This window comes from Coturnix japonica, chromosome W (assembly GCF_054131305.1).
Source record: "Coturnix japonica strain WE chromosome W, WE-NBRP24, whole genome shotgun sequence".
NCBI classification, from domain to species: Eukaryota; Metazoa; Chordata; class Aves; order Galliformes; family Phasianidae; genus Coturnix; species Coturnix japonica.
In genome coordinates this window covers 15,336,090-15,347,879 of record NC_140701.1, presented here as the reverse complement: position 1 = coordinate 15,347,879, position 11,790 = coordinate 15,336,090, and the positions used below count along the sequence as shown (strand labels likewise).

At 47.2% G+C, this 11,790-nt stretch overlaps 1 pseudogene; it reads left to right on the top strand.

Annotated features, from left to right (window-relative positions):
• Positions 1–10,038: 10,038 nt before the first annotated feature.
• On the top strand, positions 10,039–11,619 carry LOC146754554 (uncharacterized; annotated as a pseudogene).
• The last annotated feature ends 171 nt before the right edge of the window (positions 11,620–11,790 follow it).

The following is an 11,790-nucleotide window of genomic DNA, read 5'->3' as shown; positions in this document are numbered from 1 at the left end:
ACCGGACTACGAGCACAACTCCCACCGTGGCATTAGCTATGGACCTAGGCAAGCGCCCATTGGTTAAGGTCATGATGACATTTGATCCTGAGACCCCAGTATCGGGACCTAGAATGGTGTTTTTTATGGCTTTATTGGACTCCGGTGCGGATATTACTGTCATTGCGACAGACGATTGGCCACAGGAGTGGCCGAAGACCTTTACGTGGAGAGTTCTCACGGGGGTGGGGGGTGAGGTGTCCACCTGTATGGCTGATGCAGGGGTAAAGCTCTCGCTTATAGGGAGGGATGGCTCCATCGAGAGGACTGTCTTTACGACCCCCACTATAGCCCCAATTAGTGGTTCCATTCTGGGTAGAGATGTTCTCCTTCAGTTGGGGGTGCAGTTGACAAATTTATAGAAAGGGCCACTGTCCACCATTTAGCGCTGCAACATGCGATTCCGCTACGTTGGAAACGGGATGCTTCTCCCGTTTGGGTGGATCAGTGGCCCCTTCCTGCTGATAAATTAACAGCGCTTATACAGATTGTCTCACGAGAACTTAAGGCAGGCCATGTAGAACCATCTCTCAGTAATTGGAATACACCTGTTTTTGTGATCAGAAAGTCCTAGGGGTCATTTCGGTTACTACATGATCTCCGAGCAGTCAATGTACAACTTGTTCCCTTTGGTCCTGTCCAGCAGGGGGGACCTTTACTATCAGCTATTCCAGAGGGGTGGCATTTGATGGTCATTGACCTCAAAGACTGCTTCTTTTCCATCCCGTTGGCTGAACATGATAGGGAAGCTTTCGCGTTTACGGTCCCAGTTGTGAATAATAAGGGGCCCGCCCAGAGATACCAGTGGAAAATTCTCCCTCAGGGTATGGTCTGTTCACCTACGATTTGTCAGATTGTAGTGGGAAAAATTGTAGAGCCGGTGAGACGATCATTGCCGGACTGCCAAATTGCCCACTATATGGATGATTTGCTGCTTGCTGCACCATGTGACTCTCGGTTGCAGACTCTGGAGGATCAAGTGGTCTGCGCGCTTACAACTGTCGGGTTTGTTATCTCCCAAGAAAAAATCTAGAGAGAACCGGGAATTGAGTTTCTGGGTTATAAGTTTGGGTCTGCAACGGTGATCCCGGAGGGGTTGGAAGTAAAGCCTCACATTACAACCTTGTGGGACGTGCAAAAACTAGTGGGGGCGATGCAATGGGTGAGAAATTCTGTCGGTATCCCTCCACGTCTTATGAAACCTTTTTATGACCAGTTGAAGGGGTCGAACCCACAAGAGGAGAGGCAGTGGACTCCAGAGATGGAGTTAGCCTGGCGTGAGATACTATCTGCATGCTCCACCAATGCGCTTGCGAGGTGGGATTCAGAGCGGCCACTTGAGGGTGCAGTAACAAGATGCCAGCACTGTCACGGGTTACTTAGATTTACCTATGCCCGTGACAGGGGAAGCCACCCCGCGCCCCCCCCCGGGGCCCGGAAAGGAGGGGGAAAAGGGGAGTGGGATAAAACAGCGACAATCTAAGGAGGAAAAACTTATTTTACTAAATATGATATCGAAATACAAGATAACACAATATAATATAATTAAGGCTAACAAAATCGAACGAAACAGAGAGAGAGAGTCTCCGAAAACCGAGAGGCCTACTGTGAACTCTAGGCGACACGGCTGGAACGCTTCCCACTCTCCGAGAAGTTCGAGAGAAGAAGGAGGGCACTCCAGCCTGGGAACGAGATTATATAGAGTCCTGGTCCCGTGACTTATTGTTACTCCTGTTGTTCTCTGGGATATGTAGTCTTCTTCTGTGGACTGCACATTCAACAGAAGTATCCATACTTGACATGATGTTATGATGTGGAATACTGATAGCAAAATTACAAAATTACAAAACCATGACATTCCACCCCTTATTCTACATTATTACATCATGGTTAATATATACATATATATACATATATATACACGTATGTAAAATTGTGATAGCTAAATAGCAGAATTGTATGTAACATAACTAAATGTACAACTATAATAACTAAAATACACTACACATGCAAACATATATATATATATAGATACAAAAAATTATTGACTGCACTCCCCCAGCATCAAATTCCCTTGTGGCACACATTGAACATCCCCATCCTTCTGCATTACCCACCAAGTGCACCCAGGTCCCTGGGCAAAGACAGTTCCACGGATAGGTTTGCCCTTTCCAGAAGCTGGAAGGACCCAAACAGCTTTTCCCAACATGTTCTTTACATGTACAACAGGGACCTTATCTCCTTCTACAGTGTGTAGGGGGCTAGATTGACTAGGACCATCACGATTGACAGATCCTCTAGTATTGACCAACCAAGTGGCTTCTGCCAGATTCTTCTCCCAGTGCTTAAATGTTCCACCACCCATTGCTTTCAACATAGTTTTCAACAACCCATTATATCGTTCAATTTTACCAGAAGCTGGTGCATGGTAGGGAATATGATAAATCCACTCAATGCCATGATCTTTGGCCCAAGTATTTATAAGAGAATTTTTGAAATGTGTCCCATTATCAGATTCAATTCTTTCTGGGGTGCCATGTCGCCACAGGACTTGTTTCTCAAGACCTAATATGGTGTTTCGAGCAGTTGCATGGGGTACTGCATATGTTTCAAGACACCCAGTGGTTGCCTCTACCATAGTGAGTACATAACACTTACCACTGCGAGATCGTGGCAAGGTGATATAATCAACCTGCCACGCCTCCCCATATTTATACTTTTGCCATCGCCCTTCCTCCCAGAGAGGTTTCATCCTTCTGGCTTGTTTAATTATGGCACATGTTTCACAATCATGAATAATCTGTGCAATAGCGTCCATGGTTAAGTCCACCCCTCGGTCTCTGGCCCACTTATATGGTGCGTCTCTTCCTTGATGGCCTGAGGTCTCATGAGCCCATCGAGCTAGAAATAATTCGCCCTTATTCTGCCAATCCGAGTCGATTTGAGCCACCTCAATTCTAGCAGCTTTATCTACCTGATGGTTGTTTTGTTGTTCTTCAGTAGCCCGACTTTTGGGCACATGTGCATCCACATGACGCACCTTTACAACCATATTCTTTGTTCGGGCAGCAATGTCCTTCCATAGTTCAGCGGCCCAAACAGATTTTCCCCTCCGTTGCCAGTTATTTTGTTCCCACCGCTGTAACCACCCCCATAAGGCATTTGCCACCATCCATGAGTCAGTATAAAGATACAGCATTGGCCACCTCTCCCGTTCAGCAACATCTAAGGCCAGCTGGACAGCTTTTACCTCTGCAAACTGACTTGATTCTCCCTTACCTTCAGTGGCCTCTGCAACCTGTCGTGTGGGGCTCCACACAGCAGCTTTCCATTTGCGATGCTTCCCTACAATGCGACATGATCCGTCAGTGAATAGGGCATATTTCTTTTCATTTTCTGGTAATTCGTTGTATGGTGGGGCCTCTTTAGCACGTGATACCTCTTCTGCTGGTGATGTTCCAAACTTTTTATCTTCAGGCCAGTCCATGATTACCTCTAGGATTCCTGGACGATTGAGGTTTCCCATTCGCGCTCGCTGTGTAATCAGCGTAATCCACTTGCTCCAGGTGACATCGGTAGCATGATGGGTGGAGGGAACCTGTCCTTTGAACATCCAGTTCAGCACTGGCAGTCGAGGTGCCAAAAGGAGCTGTGTTTCAGTCCCGACTACTTCGGAAGCAGCCCGAACCCCCTCATACTCGTCTAAGATCTCCTTCTCAGTTGGAGTGTAGCACTCTTCAGACCCCTTATATGATCGACTCCAGAATCCCAGGGGTCGGCCTCGGGTCTCTCCTGAGGCTCTTTGCCACAAACTCCAAGTGGGGCCTTTCTCTCCAGCAGCAGTATAGAGGATGTTCTTTACATCCTGTCCAGTCCGTACTGGCCCCAGGGCTACAGCACGGGCTATCTCTTGTTTAATCTGTTCAAAAGCCTGCTGCTGCTCAGGGCCCCATGCAAAATCATTCTTCTTCCGCGTTACCTGATAAAGGGGGCTTACAATGAGGCTGTAGTTTGGAATGTGCATCCTCCAAAAGCCCACTGCACCCAGGAAAGATTGTGTCTCTTTCTTGCTAGTTGGTGGAGACATGGCAGTGATTTTGTCGATCATATCTGCTGGGATGTGACGACGTCCATCCTGCCACTTTATACCTAAGAACTGAATTTCCTGGGCAGGTCCTTTTACTTTGCTTCGCTTAATAGCAAAGCCAGCTTGTAGAAGAATCCGGATTATCTGCTCTCCTTTTGTGAAAACTTCTTCTGCTGTATCGCCCCACACAACAATGTCATCAATGTACTGCAGGTGTTCAGGAGCACCACCCTGTTCCAGTACAGTTTGGACCAACCCATGGCAAATGGTTGGGCTGTGTTTCCACCCCTGGGGCAAATGGTTCCAAGTATACTGAATGCCCCTCCAGGTGAAGGCAAACTGTGGCTTGCATTCTGCGGCCAAAGGAATAGAAAAGAAGGCATTGGCAATGTCAATGGTGGCATACCATTTGGCTGCTTTTGACTCCAGCTCGTACTGGAGTTCCAACATATCCGGCACAGCAGCGCTCAATGGGGGTGTGACCTCATTCAGGCCACGGTAGTCTACTGTCAGCCTCCATTCTCCACTGGCTTTACGCACTGGCCATATGGGACTGTTAAAAGGTGAGTGAGTTTTACTGATCACTCCCTGATTCTCCAACTGGCGAATCAAATCATGAATGGGGAGCAAGGAATCCCTGTTGGTGCGATACTGCCGTCTGTGCACTGTCTTTGTAGCAATCGGTACCTGCTGCTCTTTTACTCGTAGCAGCCCCACAACAGACGGGTCCTCTGACAGGCCAGGCAAAACAGACAGCTGCTTAATGTTGTCCATGTCTACAGCAGCTATCCCAAAGGCCCATCGATACCCCTTAGGATCCTTGAAATGCCCCCTTCTGAGGTAATCAATACCCAGTATACATGGAGCCCCTGGGCCAGTCACAATAGGATGTTTTTGCCAGTCTTTGCCAGTGAGGCTTATTTCAGCCTCCAGCACAGTCAATTCTTGAGAGCCCCCAGTCACTCCAGAAATATGGATTGATTCTGTCCCTTCATGACTGGAGGGCATTAGGGTGCACTGTGCACCGGTATCCACCAGCGCCTTATATTCCTGTGGTTCTGATGTGCCAGGCCATCGAATCCACACAGTCCAATAAACTCTATTATCCCTTGCCCTCCCCTGACTGAGGGCAGGGCCCCTCTATTGGTTACCTGTGATGACTGGAGCAACTCCACTGGTGGTTGGTATGTCTAGTAGTTCTTTCACCCGTGCTCGTAGTGCAGACGTGGGCTGATCATGCCACTTCCTCATGTCTTCTCCACGGTCACGTAGGTAGCGCCACATGGAAACACGCGGTGCAATCGTACTGTTGTTCTTTGCTCGAGCTGGGAAGCGTGTGCGTTTAACAGCTGAGACTTTTGATGATGCAGGTGGGGAGTAGGACTGGACTAGTTTGATCAGATCCTTCATTAGACCTGGTGGCCCGTACGAGGATTGACCTTCATCAGTTGTTTCTGATACTATTACGGGATCATTACAATTAGTTGATGGAAACAATTTCTTGCACATTTCATCTACTCGGTTTTCTAGCCGTGAGATGGCAGAAACTGCGGCATGCAGTTGGGGGAGCTGCTGATCGGTGGTTTGAAGCATTATAATCAGCTCAACAACTCGGGGCCATCTGTCCACGAATCCTTTAGATCCTGATACCAACGACTGTGCAATTCTCTCTGGTGCTGTACTTGTGATTTTCTGCCACATGTCAGGATCGGCCCTCACTCTCTCAGGGTCAAGTTCGCTTGGATCAGGGCTGTACAACATTTTCGCCATGGCCAATTCCCTCAGGCGCTGAATACCTTTTTGGACGGTATTCCAACTATCAAATTTAGGCTTCAAAGCATCCTTATAGGGGTACCTTTCTCTCACGGCTTCTAACAGCCGCAACCAGAGAGTGGCAGCTCCATCCGAACATCTGCTAATCCCTCTGTCGATACCTGCATCTTGGGCAATGCTTCCTAGTTGGCGAGCTTCATTACCATCTAGAGACAAGCTGTTGGCCCCGTTGTCCCAGCAGCGAAGCAACCAAGCAAGGATACCTTCATCTTGACGCCGTGTGAACTCCTTTCTTGAGCCTTGGATTTCAGTCAGCTTCAGAGGTCGACAATAGGTGATTTCCTCCTCATCATCAGTCTCTTCTTCATGCCTCTTGGTTTTTGCCTTTGCTTTTTTCGGTACTGCTCCATGCCCGGCACCTGGGTCTTCTGCTGCCCCCCCCTGTGCTTCTCCTTCTTTTCGTTCTAGACGCATGGACACCCGTTTCCATTTCTTGCCTTCCACAGGGGCAACTGATATTGCTACTGATGCCTCCTGTGACTGATCAGAATTAACTTGGGCTTGAATCTCAGATCGGAAACTCTCTCTCTCCAGAATAGTATGATACAAAGCACGGTATGCATAAGCCAAACCCCACATAAGGTTTACCTCCTTAGATCTCTGACCCAAATACTCACTTAATTTCTTAGGGTCCCTTAGGTGTTCAAGAGTGAAATCCCATGACACTGCGGGTCCCCATGCTTCTAAGACTTTTCCTAAACCTTTCCATATTCCCTGCCAGTCATCATTCTCTGGTTCTGGAGGAGACTTCCGCATAGAACGAATGCATAGGAACATATATGCATGCATTGATAGTGATAACATGAATGCAAGTATGAACCCTATCTCAGTTATTGAAAAGCGTGTGGAAATCTGAGAGTACAACCTAAATAAAAAGGGTTTTTTTAGCCTGTACAATGAATTAAACATGGTGGTGTTTGTAAAATTGCCTGTTCCATCTGGGATGCAAGTATTTGTAAAATTGCCTGTTCCATCTGGGATGCAAGTGTTTGTAAGATTCACAATTCCATCTGGGGTATAGATGCCAAAATTCTGATCATACCACATCTCATAAAAGTACCAGGCAGGTGTCTCCATCAGTATCCACCTTATTAGGCTATATATCTGCACAATTCCACAACACCAAATTATGGTGTTAATAGTTGACCAATACTTTAAGAAGATCATAATTGCTTTCAATCCCTTAAACAGAGCAACTGGGATGGAGAGTGGATTCATAGCTGGCAGGCTCTGTAAAAGTCAGAGCTAGCTAGCTTTGCTCTAAGGGAGAAAGAAATCCCTTTGTTTTCTACACAAAAGTCAGATAGCAGTGCTGAGAATGTGCAGCAGCCCTTAATGTTGACAATTTGTCTGGTATTTCAAGGTCACGTTCTCCGTGAGCAGCTACGGAAAGATAACACTCCCAACACTCCCGTAACGAAGCTCTTTAAGAGCAAAGAGAGAGTTGTTCTAAAAGCTAAAAAGCTCTATGCCCGCATCCTCCACCAAATAATCTGTCACGGGTTACTTAGATTTACCTATGCCCGTGACAGGGGAAGCCACCCCGCGCCCCCCCCCCGGGGCCCGGAAAGGAGGGGGAAAAGGGGAGTGGGATAAAACAGCAACAATCTAAGGAGGAAAAACTTATTTTACTAAATATGATATCGAAATACAAGATAACACAATATAATATAATTAAGGCTAACAAAATCGAACGAAACAGAGAGAGAGAGTCTCCGAAAACCGAGAGGCCTACTGTGAACTCTAGGCGACACGGCTGGAACGCTTCCCACTCTCCGAGAAGTTCGAGAGAAGAAGGAGGGCACTCCAGCCTGGGAACGAGATTATATAGAGTCCTGGTCCCGTGACTTATTGTTACTCCTGTTGTTCTCTGGGATATGTAGTCTTCTTCTGTGGACTGCACATTCAACAGAAGTATCCATACTTGACATGATGTTATGATGTGGAATACTGATAGCAAAATTACAAAATTACAAAACCATGACACAGCAGGGATCAGCTGCGGTGGTAGGGCATACCCTTAGCTCTCACCCTCGTCCGTTATGCTGGTTGTTTTCCGCCCAGCCGGTAAGAGCGTTCACTCCGTGGTTGGAGCAGTTATCATCTTTGCTCCGAAAGGCTCGCCTCACAGCGGTGAGAGCCTTCAGGAAGGACCTGGACGTCATATACTTGCCAGGGACCTTTCGGAATGTTCAGCCTCTGCCAGATGAGGTCTCGTTGGCTGTGTATGACTTCAGTGGCAAGTTTAGCTATTCAGACTCGCTGCCAATTTTCGATCTGGCAAGACCTCTCCAAATATCATTGCGAATTAGGGTATTGGACATCCCCGTGGATGGTCCCACGATTTTCACTGATGCCTCGTCTGCGACAGGCCAGGGGGTGGCTGTTTGGCGGGGTCCTGCTGGTGAATGGGAATCAAAGTTGATATCCGATAGTATGGCAAGCGTCCAAATGCTTGAAGCCAGGGCAGTGGCAGTGGCACTATGCCTCTGGCCCCAGACTCCCTGCAACATTGTTACTGATTCTGTGTTCGTAGCTAGGATGCTCTTGCGGATGGGAAAAGAAGGGCAGCCGAACACAATGGCTGCAGCCCTGCTAGAGGACGCTCTAGTAGCCAGGACTGCACCAGTGGCTGTCCTCCATGTCCGTAGCCATTCTGATGTCCCAGGATTTTTTACAGCCGGAAATGATGTCGCAGATCGAATAGCCGGGGGTCAGATATATACCCTGCAGGAGGCTCGTGACCTTCATTCTGCATTGCACATAGGGGCTAAGGCGTTGGCTCGGGCCTGCTCCATTCCAGTTACTGTTGCGAGGGAGGTCGTTCAAACCTGTCTGCACTGTAATTCAGCGCCAGCATTGGGGGCAGGGGTTAATCCTCGTGGTCTTGCCCCATTGGATGTCTGGAAGACAGACTTCACAATGGAACCGCGAATGGCCCCAAGGCAGTGGCTCGCTGTAACGATTGACACATCTTCTACTGTCATTGTGGCTACCCAACATGGCCGTACCAATTCTACAGCAGCGCAACACCACTGGGCCACGGCCATAGCAGTTTTGGGAATGCCGCGCCACATAAAGACAGACAATGGTCCTTGTTTCGTTTCACGCTCGTCCAAAGAGTGGCTAGCCCGATGGAACATCACACATACTACGGGAATTCCGGGAAACTCACATGTTCAGGCCATCGTAGAAAGGGCCAATCGTCTCCTCAAGGAAAAGATTCGTGTGCTTGGGGAGGGGGAAGGGTATTCAGGAAAAATCCCGGTATCACAGCAAGGTGAAATTTTGGCCCGTGCGCTATATGCATTAAATCATTTTGAGCGAGGGGAAAATTCAAGGACCCCCATACAGAGACATTGGCAGCTGAAAATTATCGAGGAAGGCCCACCAGTAAAGGTTAAGTTGGACAATGGGTCCTGGGAGTCGGGATGGTCCATATTGGTCTGGGGAAGGGGATACGCAGCAATAAAACGCAAGGATACGGGAGTTATACGTTGGGTGCCATCAAGAAAAATTAAGCCAGAGATTGGTGGCAAAAAAGAAATCATCAGGGAGTTAATAAGAGCTGAGTATCCTCTTATAGGACCTGCTGATCGGACGCCCAATGAATCCCAAACCAAAGGAGCTCAGAAGGACTTTCTCGTGGATACCGAAGAAAAAGAAACCTGAGAACTCGGAGAAACAACCCTTTCTGCCAACGAGAACTACCATGCTAATGCTGTTGTGCCTTTTGTGTCTGTGTTGGTCACCGTTGGGGGGCATTCATTTGATTCAACAACCGGGGAACTTATGGGTTACATGGGCTAATCAGACAGGAAGAACAGACTTTTGTCTTGCATTACAGTCAGCTACGTCACCCTTTCAAACATGCCTTATAGGGGTCCCAGAATGGGATGACTCTGCGTTTAAGGGTTACCTTGGGAAAAAGAGTGGCTGTTTGCGGTACTGCAATGGACTAGAAAGAACTTGGAGGTGGCTGGGAAATGATTCCGTATACTATCTCGGAAGGAAAATGGCTTGTACTATTTGTAGGTTAAACTTCACTCTTCCCAAGGAGCCCCAGCAGCTGGATTTACTTGGCTCGCAAATGGTACAAAATGATACTTGGGACAAGAATAGCTCACAATGGTTGTCCCCTGGGTGCATGATCTTTGGCTCAATGAAAAGGTTGTCTCTGACTAGGCAGCAACTTCTTGGTCCAGAGGACCCCTACTGGGACCCGAAAACTAATCAAACTGTCCCGTATACCCTTGTGTATCCCCGTGATGATGAGACCTTTGATATTGATGGAGGATATTGTGGGTTTTACCCTAACGGATCGGTGCCTTATCGTTCTGGAGATTGTCCTATAAACGTCTCAATAGGTGAGATTGTTAATATTAGCAGGACGGATGGGTCTGTCCGAAAGGTCGACTGTGAAGATATGGCATTCAACACAGGTTGTTGTGTTTTCCCTATCCCCAAAGGATCATTTTCGTTCATGGGAGAACTTTGGAACAATGATACTGCAAAAGCCTTACCACCAGGAATATTTCTTATTTGTGGGGATCGTGCTTAGCAAGGGATTCCTAAGAACCCAGTAGGAGGTCCTTGCTATCTGGGGAAATTGACCATCTTATCCCCAAGTATCTTTGAGATCTATAAGGCATTTAATCATTCGCGAGCCAAAAGGGATATGCATGCTCTGGAGCCTGACTGCGGGGACGACGTAAGGTTATGGGGACCCACTGCTAGAGTCTTTGCTTCTTTCTCTGCTCCCGGGGTGGCTGCTGCACACGCTTTAAAAGAAATCGAGAGACTGGCCTGTTGGACTGTTAAACAGGCTAATGTTACCTCTCGGCTACTCTCAGATTTGCTTATAGATGTAGAGAGCATTAGACACGCTGTGCTCCAAAACAGAGCGGCAATTGATTTCTTACTTCTGGCACAAGGTCATGGGTGTAAGGACTTTGAAGGGATGTGTTGTTTTAACTTGAGTGATCATAGTGAGTTGTTGCACAAGAAGTTGGGGTGGTTACAAGAACACACCAAGAAGGTTGGCATCCAGGATGATCCTTTTGGAGATTGGCTGGGAAGTCTGTTTGGAGGTATTGAGACATGGCTCAAACAGCTACTTAAGGCATTAGTGATAGGGCTTCTTATATTTCTTGCATTAATTATATGTGTGCCATGTATATTTAGATGTCTACAAGGTTGTTTACAAGGTATGATAGAAGGAGTGTTCAATGAGAAAATGGAGCTCCAGCGGTTATATGCGAAACTCTGAGCAGAAGGATGAATGTTATAATATAACCAAAGGTGCCTTGAACGTATTAATTAGAAACTACTAATATTGTTAGATATAGCATCGCTTATCTCTGCATGCTTTGCAATCTGCATATCTCCCTTTATAAATTACTTGTTTAGATAAGGACTAACACCTTTATATAATTCAGATTAGGACTAGCGTTCGCATTGTAACGGGGTAAGGCTTTCTTGGCATGGGGAGGGGGAAATGTTGTATTAGGCGAGTGTGCGCTTTTCGGGCTGTGACAAGATAGGTCCATCCCCATGCCATCAAGATATATGATGTATACGTTTCCAGTGGGCGTACACGAAGGGCATAGGGTATATATATGTGTGTTAGCTTGAATAAATCGCCATTTTACTGCTCATCATATTGGTGTCATCTCAGTAATTGGTCAAGCTGCAAACTTCCAGAGAACACTGACAAGATAAAGGTAACAGAAATGCCTCCTAGTTGATGAGATTTGTTACCATCTAGAAACAAGCTACCAGTCCAGCTGTCCCAACAGTGAAGCAACCAGGTAACAAGAGATTCGTTCTGG